The following is a 13,303-nucleotide window of genomic DNA, read 5'->3' on the forward strand; positions in this document are numbered from 1 at the left end:
GGTTTATTGAATAAATAATTGGAGTCCTTAATCTATGCTCCATGACTCCTGTAGAATTGAAATTTGGCAAATTTTATGAAGTGTTTTATGACATTATCATAAAGTAGTTTATGACAAAATGCAAAAAACTTCAGAAAGCTTTTCCTGTGCTAATGTTTGAGCATGCAATACAGTTCAATATGGGGTGTTTTCAAGATAGAAGCATCTCTGAATGTATTCATTTATTTTGAAATGAAATGAAAAAGGGACAGATACTCTTGAGCTATTTGATTATATAATTGATTTCATTGCTACAGAAGTTTCTTCTTTATAGCACTAACAATAGCATTTAGACTTATATATGGCTTCATAGTGCTTTACAGCCCTTTCTAAGCGGTTTACAGAGTCAGCATATTGCCTCCATCAATCTGAATCCTCATTTTACTGATCTCAGAAGGATGGAAGGCTGAGTCAACCTTGAGCCGGTGAGATTAGAACTGCCGAACTGCAACTAGCAGTCAGCTGAAGTAGCCTGCAGGACTACACTCTATCCACTGCGCTACCTCGGCTCTTGTCCGCATTGATGAATAGAAATACTTTTACCTATTCTGGAGCAAGCAGAAAACTGTTCCCAAAGTCTACTGGCTCTTTGTATCAAATCACTTGCAGTCACTGACTCCCACCCACCCCACAACAAATTAATGTATCAAAAATCCTAACAAATTTTATACACTGTTGGACAGTGTCAGAATGGAAGAAAATACTACTTTAATACCAGCTAAGGATAATTTTAAATTGACTCATGTACTAGGTATAGGATGACAACATTGGCATGGGAGGGGGAGAAAATTATTGCCAAGGAGGGCATATTTCTGTCCTAGTCAGGAAACTGTGTGAAAAGACCCAGAAAAGAACTAGTTTCTTATAGAATTTTTGCAAGTAATATTAAGCTCACCATCTATCGAAAAGTAGTAACTTGACATACTTAGTATGCAACAGCTTATTTTAGATTATTTACCATGACTCAAAATTCAATCCTAAACACACTTGCCATGATTTATTTATTCTTAATGAATACAATAATACTAACTTTGTGGTTTATGTGCATAGATTTATGCTGTAATATTTGGAATATGCTATAGGCTTACAGAGTCCTTTCCTGCTATGTATCTGCATTTTTATATAGTAGACCACATGTCATAACATCCAAACTAAAAATCATTCTGGTTTTTTTTCAGTCTTTCAGTGGTCGCTTCCACATTATGGTGTAATCTATTGCCATGGGTACATTTGGCCTCTACCTGTCATGTATTGTGCAATCTTGTTCAACTGCACTTTTGACAATGGATGGTTAAAAATAAACATTTGTATTTCATTCCATTAAAGTAAATTGTATTGTATTTTTACTATATAAAGTATTAATGCTTTCTGATATATCACCAAGAGTTGGGATGGTTGGGCAATTGTACAAATATTGCAAATAAATAAATAGGGTATGCTAATCTGTGGGTCTGGTTTAGATTCTAAAGTTACCTGGAAGTATGCCCAGTTTCACTGTCATGCCAAAATATATTTCTAGGATTTCAGAAATAGAGGAAAGAGACAACGCCTGCAAGTCTGTAGCACATTCCCACATTCTCTGAGATCTCTGTAAAATCAAGCTCAGAACTATTAGTAGGCGGATATTTTGATAGTTAAAAGTGTAGAATTTAATAAACTAGATCAGGATCCAAGTAAAAGCTCCACTTCAAAAATTTCCTTTGGGTACTGTGAATGGTAACCAAGCACCATATCAGGTAATCCTTGTTTAATAACTGACTCATTTAGCAAATATTCATAGTTACAGTGATGACAAAGTAACTTTGCGACCAATCCAAATACAGCTTAAAACAATTAATTTGTTATCTATGACTTTGGAAGTCTATAAAGCAAAGGAAAGCTGAAATCAGATTGTAAGCACAGCCAGTTTCACTTAGCGACCATTTTGCTTAATGACTGTGTTTCTAGTCTCAACTGTAGTTGCTAAATGAAGATTATCTGTACATTTAGCCAATTTTGAAGACTGAAAACAGTCTACAAGAAAGAGAGCGCAATTCATTTTTTTATATTAAGTAAGATATAAATGTGTCCGGAGCACATCAATTTTTAAAAAATGTTTAAGCTTTTAAAACAAAAATCATTTTAATTTCTAGATGTCATCACACTAAACTGTCAAAGATTAACTAGGGAAAAGCATATGCAAAATATTTATCAAAAGCTTAGCCAGAGATTAAATGCTAGTTCTTAGAGGCAGGAAATGTTAACATGAATAGTTCACTTATATTAGCATTTCAGATGCATTTGGCCAAATTTCTTGGAAGCCACTAATAGTACCGGGAAACCAGAAACCAGAAAAAAAGAATACAACTTCTACAAAATATCACTGTCTCCATCTATTCTGGAAATCTAGTTTGTCAAACTCAGCTATATTTTGTACTGAGAAAGAGAGGATTTTTGTACTGTAGAGAGGGAAAAGATTTGCATTCACTCATTGCAAACATACATTAAGCTATCAAAGCAATGAAAACTAATAGCACAGATGTTTTAGATTATCAAATCTGAGAATAGTGAGAAAATGCTTAGATTTGTGTTTGCAAGTGTCACTACAGCTGATGTAGTGAACAAAATGCCATAGTTTAACAATGAGATGTTTCCTATACATGCATCCTATTAATATAACAATGTTGAAAGAAAAAGTTGCTTTCTGGGTTAAAGATTTTAGGAAACAGTAAGGAATACAGATTGCTAGATTAATAAAGTGAGAAAAACCTCCTCTTATTGCAAATGTTTTTTCACAAGCTAGGGAATCCTAATAACATGGACTGGGGAAATCAAGTGCTTCTTTATTTCTTTTTTCAACATGCTCCAATTTCATTGCCTGTGATGCATCATTCCACGAGAGGAGTGGACAACACATAGCCTCTGTCCTTCACCAGATTTTGCTCCATATTTAAGGAGCAAAATGCATAGATTTAAGAGTGCAATCCTTGAGGGTTTTTTTAAATCCCAAAATTTAAATCAGGTATGTTAATACACCAGGGGTTTAACATATTTATTTCCCTTCAAACGAAATCTCCAAGCACCTCTAGTAATGTCACTATGACCCAAAAAGTACTTGAAAGTGGAAAAAAAAACATTTTTTAGGGTTAGTCATTCCTGCTCCAAAGAAATTTGCATTGGATGTAGTACCAATTTTTTACTTGGTAACTGACATACACTTTTTCAGAAATAGTGCAAGATTCATTGACACCCAAGATGGTTTTGATACAAGGTTGAGGTGAAAATAAATGATATGCACATATGCACAATCTGCTGAATAATAAATCATAATGTGATAAGCATCGTATACTTGAATTTTCTAAAGCTTTTGATAATGCAGTTATCAGTCTTGAGAAAATCTGGCAGTCATGGATTAAAGATTAGTTCTTTTATAAAATCAACCAACTAGTTAAAGAGCAGGAAAATGATAGTGGTCATTTTCAAAATAAATAAATAAGTTGAAATATATTTTCAAATATGAAAAAAATGGGTGAATAAATAAATAAAATGGCATCTACAAATGTCCTGTTCTGGCCTTAACAGGGCCTTAGCAAGACAGTGGGATAGTTACAGGACCATGGATAGCTCCAAATGAGCAACCTGCTCCTAAAACTAAGAATAGAGACTAAAGCCTTTTGTTTATTGCAATGCTTTCATAAGTCTGCTCTTAAAAAGAACCTGGAAGTTACAGTTGATTCAACATGCAGCCACTCAAATACTGACAGGCATTTCAGAAGAGGCAATGGCATCAGGACTAAAAAGTGGATTTTATTATGTTAAGACCTCAAGAATTGTAAACCTTTTTCTAGCATTCAGAATCATTCACAGCATTGATAAAATACTTACCATATTTTTCATACTATAAGACACACTTACCCCCACCCAAAAAAGTGGGTGGAAATGCCTGTGTGTCTTATAGAGCAAATATTGTAGTGGGGGGAGGGGGATTGGTGCGGCAGCGGTATTCAACGCCACCTGTCACCGCTTCTGCCGTTTGCCACCACCAGGGAACACTGGAGCTTTCGCTGCTGAGCAGCTCATCAGTGGTTGGATTTGCCTCCTGGAATACCGCTGATCAGCTGTTCTAGGTGGCGGGGATCACCGCCGCCACTAATTGCCACTGCTGTTCACTGCTGCCGGCAGTGGTGACAATCAATGGTAATCAGCAGCAGTGATCGGAGGGTGGGGAACAGCTGATTGGTGGTATTCCAAGAGGCCGATCCAACTGCCAATCAGCTGCTCAGGAGCGAAGGCTTCAGTGCTCTCTGGCAGTGGGAGCAGCTCAGCTCAGTTAACTGGTGGTGGGCACAACGGAGTGGAGCCACGTGTTAGGGCTGCGATAATGTGCTAAAGCTGACCAGGCCATTTGCTACTAGTGGCTAGTGGCCATTTGGACACTAGCTGGATAAATACTGGATGGATGCTGGGAGGCAGATTTGTTTTTCTTGTTTTCCTCCTCTAAAGCTAATGATCCAGTGCGTCTTATAGTGCGAAAAAGATGGTATATTTTAGATCAGTGGTAGAGTATTGCTATTTTGTTTTGGTTGTCAACTTTTGATCTAATTTTTGTTTGTGTTTTGTTACAAAGGAACAATTTAAAAAACCTTCCAAACAATTAGGCCAATGTTTTATTTAATTAATCAATATAATTATTTAAATTAATATATCTGGCATTTTGTTTCTTTTAAATTTTTTTAGCTTACAACACATTGTAAACACTTAAGCCCTTACATATGTTTTTATTTGTGTAATACAATAAAATTGCAAATAGATTAAGAATTTGAAAAAAAATATTTTGAATTGAACCATTGCAAATTTGAAATGTCTTTTTAAGTTAATCAGTTGTTTGGTGCTTGAAATGGACTATTTCTGTCTTTTTTCTGCATTTCAACCACAGAATGTGAAACAAAGCTGTTCTGAGTTTAAAACTTTGCAAATAATTGAAACCCATTTTGTGGGCGAAAATATTTCTTTAAGCTTTGAGATGGAATAATTGTTTAAACCTTGACATTGTTTTTAAACCTTGAGACAACTGACTTCTATTTGAACCAGACTGAATTCAAAATATTTTGCATAACACATATTGAAACAAAGAGAAATATCCAAAGTTAGAATGCAGCCACTACACAATAAAATGCATTGGTTGTGATACTGCTTACTGTGTGAAAAGCTGCAGTGCTGAACAAGGTTAGGGAAAACAGAATTATGACAGGGCTACATAAAATTATGCCGAGGATGAAGATAATTAGTAAAGAAATGTTTTTTTTTCTTTTCTATTTTATCATCTAGTGAGTCTGAATGACAGATTCAGGACATATAGCCTATTTAATAAGCAAGGTTCAGGTTATGCCCGGATTTTAGTCCATTGCCAGCTACAGAAACTCACCCAGGATGACTTTGGGTCCATCTTCTCAGCCTAACTCACCTCACAGGATTATCTTTGTAGTAAAAATGGGTGGAAGGAGTATTAGGCATGGGGCCTTGAATTCTTGCACGAAAGGGAGGGATTATAAGGCTAACAATAAATTCATCTGAATGGTTTTCACTAAGAAGAGGATATAAAGATAGTAATCAACTTAAACTATTTTAAGGGAAATGGAGAATATTATTCCTGAAATCGATATACTACTATATCAACTGCTGTGGGACAACAACAAAAGTAATAAAATATGCAGGATCCAATCTCGGTTGGTCACAGGGACTAGAGGTTTTGTCTTCCAGCTTTTGGATTCATGCTAGAGCCCATCTTCATAGAACTTCTAACAGAGTATGTGCTGTTCTGTGTATGGTATTGATAGTGCCTGTTGTAAATGGCATTTTAGGTCTTGATTGGGGTGTGTTTGATGACTGGCTTTTAATCACTTCCCTGGCTGTTTTTGTGCCTGCTCCTCTAACAATCGTAGTAGCTGCAAAGTTTAATATGTGTCCCTATTGATTGTAGTGTGAGGCTACCAATGAGTTTGGATCTCCTCATCTGAACACTCACTTGTGCTATTGTAATCTGGTAGTTAGCTTTCTCTCCGTCTGTCCTACATAGTCACAGGTGAAAGCTCGGAAGACAACCCAGATTGCATCCTGCAACATTATCCGGGGACACGTATATTCACCTTCATTCATAATAAGATAATATTTTCTTAATATCCAGCTTCCCATTGACTTCTGATAGGCTACTGTGGAATGCTAGACCAGATAGGTCTTTGGTCTGTTTTAGAAAACCTCTTATGTTCTAATCTTTTAAAAAGTCAGCTCTCCAAAGAATCATGATTAATAACATCATATGTTTTATTTAAACATCAACACCCCAAGCTCCTAGTAAATGTCTGGTTTTCTTTCAATGCTTGCCAAACCACAAAATTTTGCTTACGGGGTTTCCCATAAATGAGGGATTTCCCCCAAAGACTGATGTTTAGAAGTATCAGCTTCAAAGAATAAATATGCAAAAAGGGGACATTTCTTCATACCCTCTTCCTCAAATCATCTCATAAAAAGTTTTTAAGAGGTTTGCAAACAGCTTATTTCTGCTTCTTCTTTCTTTGTGATCTTTTCCACTCTCCAAACTTCAAGGAAGCAATAGGGAATCAGTCTTATACAATTAGCAGAAGTTTTTCCCAGGCTGTACCAGAAAATATATATCACAAATACCTCATTTATATTTTCTGTTCAGATTAAGTGAACCAACTCCCCTTTTCCAAACTTTCTATGGAAGAAGACTATTCCTTAGTAACAATCATAAATTTATTATAATAATCTTAATCATGGTTCTATCCTTAAGTAGGTCTTTGAATTTGTTACAAAGTTTCACTTTCCTATCTAAAACCTATAAACCGTTGTCTCTTTCTACAGTATAAGCAGAAAATTAGGAAGGAATGTTACTGGATGATACAAAGAGCCTACCACGGATATGGACAAAATTAACATGAAATGTTGCCAGCGCTTGCATACAAACATGGCTCTGTATGAATTAAAACTCTTGTAAGTCTTTTATGAACTGTAAACTATAATTTGCCATTTTCACTTTACAGAATAGAAAAGGCAATCCATATTAGTTTTCTTGTATGTGACCAGCAAGCTGCACCTGCTCAGAAACAAAGCAGCTTTCTGACTCTCTTCATCATGCTGAGACAGCATATTATCTTACTGAGCATGTTTGGTTTCTAGCTCTGAAACACCAACATCTAATTGGGCAAACCCAATTTCAAGTGTGTGTCTGCTGTATAACAATCTGCTGTCTGATTATAATCCTTATCAAGACCAAGGAAATGTAATACTGCGTTGGCTAAAACTGCACGCTCATTCAGAACCAACTTAATTGTATCAGTCTTTTCTTCCATTTGAATCACGAGCAACCTTTTTCCTCTCCTTAAATGCATTATCCTTCCAGGCCAAACCAAATTTCAATCCTGAAACTTCCAGGGCCTTTTTAGAGAGTGACTGGCCTGTAAATAAAATAACATCCAATGTCTTATCTTAAAGATAACCAAGTTGGTGTAACAGAAATGAACAAACGAGCACAGTGAGAGAACTACAGTAACAATGCTAGAGAGATGTGTGCAGGTTCTGTAAAAAAAAAAAGTCATCATGGTAAGAAGAATATTATGATCCAATATAATTTTATATTTTCCTGATCTGAAAAATAGAGGAGAATTTTTTTCCCCAATGTACAAATATTTACATGGGCTGATAGGATAGGAGAAAGAAACCTTTACACATTTTTTTCCAAGAAAAAAAAACCTACCCACTACTAATTACTGCATTCCATTCATTGGCTAGCCATCACATTTCATTCCCAAAGCTAATCAGCTCCTAATTTCTTTGAGTTACTTTAAGCCAACCCATATCATGTAAAAGCATACCCATATATGCTCATTTGTGCGTATTGTTATAAGTCTATGCTGGCACAGTGAAGAACTGAATAAGCAACATTCTAGCGAACAGATTAATGGCTCCAGCCAACTGAAACTGACAATTGCTCTATCCCTGACCTTGCAGTTGGAAAGACGATGGGCTCATGAACTCATTTCCACATGACAATGCTCCTGCAAAGTGATTTGCTTGCCTCTGAGAACTGTGGAGAGTTCTTCTCACAGCCCTGCCCTCCCCAACCCACTGAAAGCAGCTCAGTAACGGTCTTTTGTGTTACAAGTGCAAGAAAGGCTCAGTGGAAGATGCATGCAATTAAACCTGCTTTCCTTGCAGCTCCTCTAATTCAGAGGTTCCCTGGGCAGGTGTTGCTACAGACAAAGGGGGAAATAAATTGTAATCTTTGCAATACAACATATCCTCTTTCACTCTTCCTCAAAAGAGAAAGGAATGGGGAGGGGAGAGACAGAGAGAAGTAAATATTATTGTTTTTCAAACACAGGCATAAGTTCCGTTTTACAAAAATCTACAACAGAGAAGAGTAAGCTCATATCTGTATATGCATTTCTCCCTCGGAAAACTATTTTTTTTCAAGGCAAGTGGACCTCTGGACAATGTACAGGGAGGAACAGACGCAGAAAAGATATTGTCCTCCCTTCAGCAAGAGGAGACTCCTTTTATTTGAGAATAATGCTGATGCAGCAAAACATGGAGGTATTTCATTAACTTTGCAATTGTCTTTCCTATGCCTCCCTCCTGCTCCACATTATTTGGCACCAATGTCCAAGTCAGGATTCTGCTCTACAGAAAAAGGAAACAATAAACAATTCACCCAGATGGAAAAAATTCAACAAAGAAAAATAGGAACCTGATTACAAAGCTTTTTTTAAATTTTTTAAAACTGACTTCCCAACCTGCCTCGCATAAAGTTTTAAAACGAAATACAGCATTTAAGAAAGTAACATGCACACAATGGATTGAAGGGCGCAGGAAACACCCACATGGTTTAGGTGAACAGCCCATGTTCGCAATGGAATGAAACAGCACAGAGTCGCCTTAAAATGAAAGATTCTAAATTGGCTTGTTTATATTAGCGGTGGCCATAAAGTTCTCTGAGCAGCTGAATAAGCTGCAGGGATGTTCTTCTTGCCATCTGTTCCTTTCCCACAACACCTCCTGCAAATCAAGAGTCAGTCTGCTAGTTTCTATTCCTGTTAACCTCTAATCACCCACAAGGGCCCTTCTTTGCTTTGCTCTTTATCTGCGCCAGCTAATGCGTGAAGTGGTCTTCGCTTCCCATCTGTTCCAGCATTAGTAGAGTTAAAGAACAATGCAGCTAGCGTGGTTTAAGCATTCACTTACACAGATGCCCTAGTATTAACTCAATTTCTCACTGTTTGTTACTATTATCCATACAGGATTTGGAATGTTTGCTAATTTGGAAGGCAAATAATAGTATTTTTTTCCCATTGGCCAGCTTAGAACTCTCTGTACTTCTTTCCAGTAAAGCAAATCAACCCCTAAAAATCCACCATATCCATTTGAGGCAAATTATTAGAAGAATGTATTAGAACATGTTTTAACAAAAGCCCTGGGCTATCTCCAGATTTTCCAGTCTGGATCCAGGCAACAGCCAACCTAGCATCTACTAGGCTGTCATTCCTTAGTGAAATGAATCATTAATCTTCCCATGCCTGCTTTTCAGATATCAAATTCATGCAGCCATGGTCGTTGTGAAAGAAAAATTAAATTAAAAATCTTTTCAAAAAGGCATTGTTTGAGAAGAGCATTGCCCATGAAACAGGATTTTCTTCTAAGTCTGCTGCTTCCATCAGAGGAAACTATCAGCAGAATCACGCCACAAATCTTTGATCACCTTAAGAGTGGAAGATATTTGTATTCCTGTTTTGTAGTAAATAATCTACATATTTGAAAGGCATTAAATATCAATTCTTCATAAACACATACACTTCATCAATAGAAAATCAACCAAGAGTGTTTTCATTCAATACTATAGCTTTGGATTTATTTATTTATTTGTTTGTTTATCCCTGACAAGAACAGATGTGTTCAGGAACTATACTAGACAAGAAATTAAATTTGCAAGCCTAAAACAAATCTGCTTAACTGAAACACCAATACTGTTCCTTTAAAGCAAAAGTGACCATGTGTTTTATGGTGATTGCTTGAGGGGGAAAAAAGAAATATAGCAGTTTCATAATTATATACACATACTGTGTTAGTTCACCAAGGAATTAAGTATGTCTCTAGGCCACTATGCAGTCAGTGTAAGTTACAGTTAGTCCTCAAGTTACTAGGGTAATTGGACCAGAAATTTCCATTGCTGAATGATGCAAATCATAAAGCGCAATGTCATATGATCACATTGCTTAGCCCATCCTGGCACACCCGGTTACTGTTGTTGACCAAATTCCTCTGGATGTTAGGCAAGTCATTCTGAGTTTGCTTCCTCCTAGCTCTGAGCCTTAGTTCTTCCAAGGTAAGAGACCGCTTCCCCTTCAGCTTCTCTGACCTTTTGGTTCCCCTGCATCTTGCCTTGTAACGTGAAAGCAGCCATAGAACTGCCTGGTTCTGGGGCTGCTTGCCATGTTGTGGCTTCAGGGGCTTCTTGGTGTGCCCTAGTTCTGGGGCTGCAAGAAGCCCGAGCCACAACACAGCACAAAGCTGCAGCTTCCCCTAGAAACCTCAACCATCCCACAGCCAAATAGCATGGTGTGAAGGAAGCTGCAGTTGCAGCTCACCCCAGCAATGCGGGAAAAGTCGCTGCTGCCCTAGGAGTCCCCAAATGCATATTGCAAAGTTGCAGTCACCTTGGGAAACCTCAGTTACCCCAGTCCAGTTCCAGCTGCAGGCAACCTCACCACTCTGCAGTGTAAGACCTCTACCACCAGCACTTCACCACCCCAGCAGACCTTCACTATCTTTTTTCTTCCTGCTGCTTCTGAGGCTGCCTGCCTTGGCAGAAACTGGACATGCGAGGCCATCATCCCCAGTCTCACAAGTAAATCACTGTGCACAATCATGGGAGGAGCTCCTCACAAGGTCAGCAGCTGCTGCAGAAAGAGCCAGACTAGACTTGTTTGGTCAACAATAGGAGCAAGAAATTGAAAGTCAACTAGGGTAGCAGGGGCTGTGCAATATAGGGGATCAAAGGTCATAGATGGGGGAAGATAGGTGGGTAAGAGCATCTAAAGTTTCCCTGCCGTCGTAACTATGGGCTGGGTGCCAAGTACTTGAATTTTGAGCCTATGACCAGGATGTGTATGCTGCAGATTCCATAACTTCAGGACACCCAAAATTCAAGTTCTAACAGATCAATCTGAGTGCAGCCTGGACTGACTACAGGAAAACCTATTATTCAATGTCCCAAAGGTGCTTTTCCAAAAGACCAACTTGGATGGGAAATGAAGCATTTTCAAAGGAACAAAAATCCCAAGAAAGTCCAACTTTGATACAACTATAACTTGGACAATTGAGAATCTCCATTTGACACTAAGTCTCAATGCCACACATATGGATCTGAGAATGCCTGGAGCTTTACGTTAATAGGACACTAAGGGTCCTCAAAAACTCAATTGGAGTGTGGAAGACAACACTTGAAGTCAACTGAAGACAGTTTATAGAAGCAGCTATCAAGTGTGGTATATACCAAGGTGATACACTGTCTCTGCAGCTGTTTTGCATAGGTCTGAACTTCCTCAACCAGATAATCGCAAGGACTGGGTATGGATGCAGGTTCAAGAGCAGAACTACCATTAACCACTTCTTCTGCATGGATGACATCCAATTGTATGGTAAGACTGAATGAGACATTGACTCACTGAGCCACTTGACATTGGAATGCCATTCAAACTGGGGAAGTGTGGCCTAATGGTAGTCAAGAGAGGGAAGGTAGTTAAGATTAATGGGATGGAACTTCTAGCTGGCCACATGGCAGAAATACAAATGAGAACTCTGAGACTCCCAGGTCTTTGGTAGTGCATTCAAAAATGAAGAAGACACTTAACATCTGTATGAGTGAAAAGGGATTTTATATATATATATATATATATATATATATATATATATATATATATATATATATATATATATATATATATATATATATATATATATATATATATATATATATATATATATATATATATATATATATATTGTGTGTGTGTGTGTGTGTGTGAATGTATCCCCACTGAAGACACCATATGCGGAGTTGAAGCTACACTCACCAAAATCAACCCAGATGCAGCCAATAAAATCAGACTTGCAGTCACCAACGTCCTTTGCTCCAGTAATCCACCCAGAAGCAACTTACAGCAACAAGAAAAAATAGCACTCACCAACCTGAGGAAAGACAACAACATAATCATTCTTCTAGCAGACAAAGGTAATGCCACAGTGGTGATGAACACATCTGACTACCAAGCCAAACTATCCAACCTACTCCTGATCCCGCTTACAAACCTCTAAACACAGACCCCATCACCTACCTGGAAAAAACCAACAAAACCAAAATAAAAGCCTCTCCCATCAGTGAAGAGATCCAGCAAAGAATCATCCACAGAGAGAAATCTTCCAGATGCCCCAAACTCTATGGCCTCCCCAAGATACACAAAGAAGGAACACCACTCAGATCGATAGTCAGCTCCATAGGCTCACCTCTACAGAATCTTGCCAAATTCCTCATCGAACAACTCCAACCCTACGCAGAATCCATCATCTCACATGTACAAACTCACTCCACTTCAAAGAAACAATGAAGAAACAAAACCTACAACCTAGCGACCTACTCGTGAGTTTCGATGTCATATCCCTCCTCACCTAAGTGCCTATAAAAGAACCCTTGACAGCTATCCAGAACAAACACAACCCCCCTAAACACATCCTGAACTTGACCAACCACTGCCTAACCAACACATACTTCATCCATAATGGACAAAGATACAAACAGATAGAAGGAGCACCCATGGGATCACCCCTCTCACTCATCTTCGCAAACTTATACATGGAACATTTTGAAACTAACACCTTAGATAAATCTGAACCCAAACCCAAACTCTGACTTAGATATGTTGATGACCCTTTCATGATTTGGCCACATGGGAAAGAAAAACTGGACAACTTCCTCACACATCTTAACAGCCTACACCCCAAAATACAATTCACCATGGAAATAGAAGCAAACAACCAACTTCCCTTTCTGGATGTCCTAATCTACAAAAAGCCCAATGGCTCCCTAGGACACACCATCTACCAGAAAAAAAAACACACCAACTGCTACTTAAACGCACAAACCCATCACCACCCTGCACAGATCAACTCTGTAGCCAAGATCCTCATCTCCACAACCAAACGCCTAGCCGAC

General features: G+C 38.1%; 1 protein-coding gene across 3 annotated transcripts in view; it reads right to left on the reverse strand.

The window, feature by feature from the left end:
* Window positions 1–13,303, reverse strand: part of ZSWIM5 (zinc finger SWIM-type containing 5) — a 144,756-nt gene that overhangs the window by 41,613 nt on the left and 89,840 nt on the right. Inside the window, exon 1 of one of the 3 annotated variants that reach the window (XM_081949043.1) lies at window positions 8,919–8,959. The exons of the other annotated variants lie outside the window; for them this stretch is intronic. The gene's annotated coding sequence lies outside the window, so the exon portion shown is untranslated. Of the gene's footprint in view, window positions 1–8,918; window positions 8,960–13,303 lie in introns of those variants that run through there. 3 annotated transcript variants of the gene reach the window in all.

Source organism: Natrix helvetica (assembly GCF_964273705.1).
Source record: "Natrix helvetica genome assembly, chromosome: 3".
NCBI classification, from domain to species: Eukaryota; Metazoa; Chordata; class Lepidosauria; order Squamata; family Natricidae; genus Natrix; species Natrix helvetica.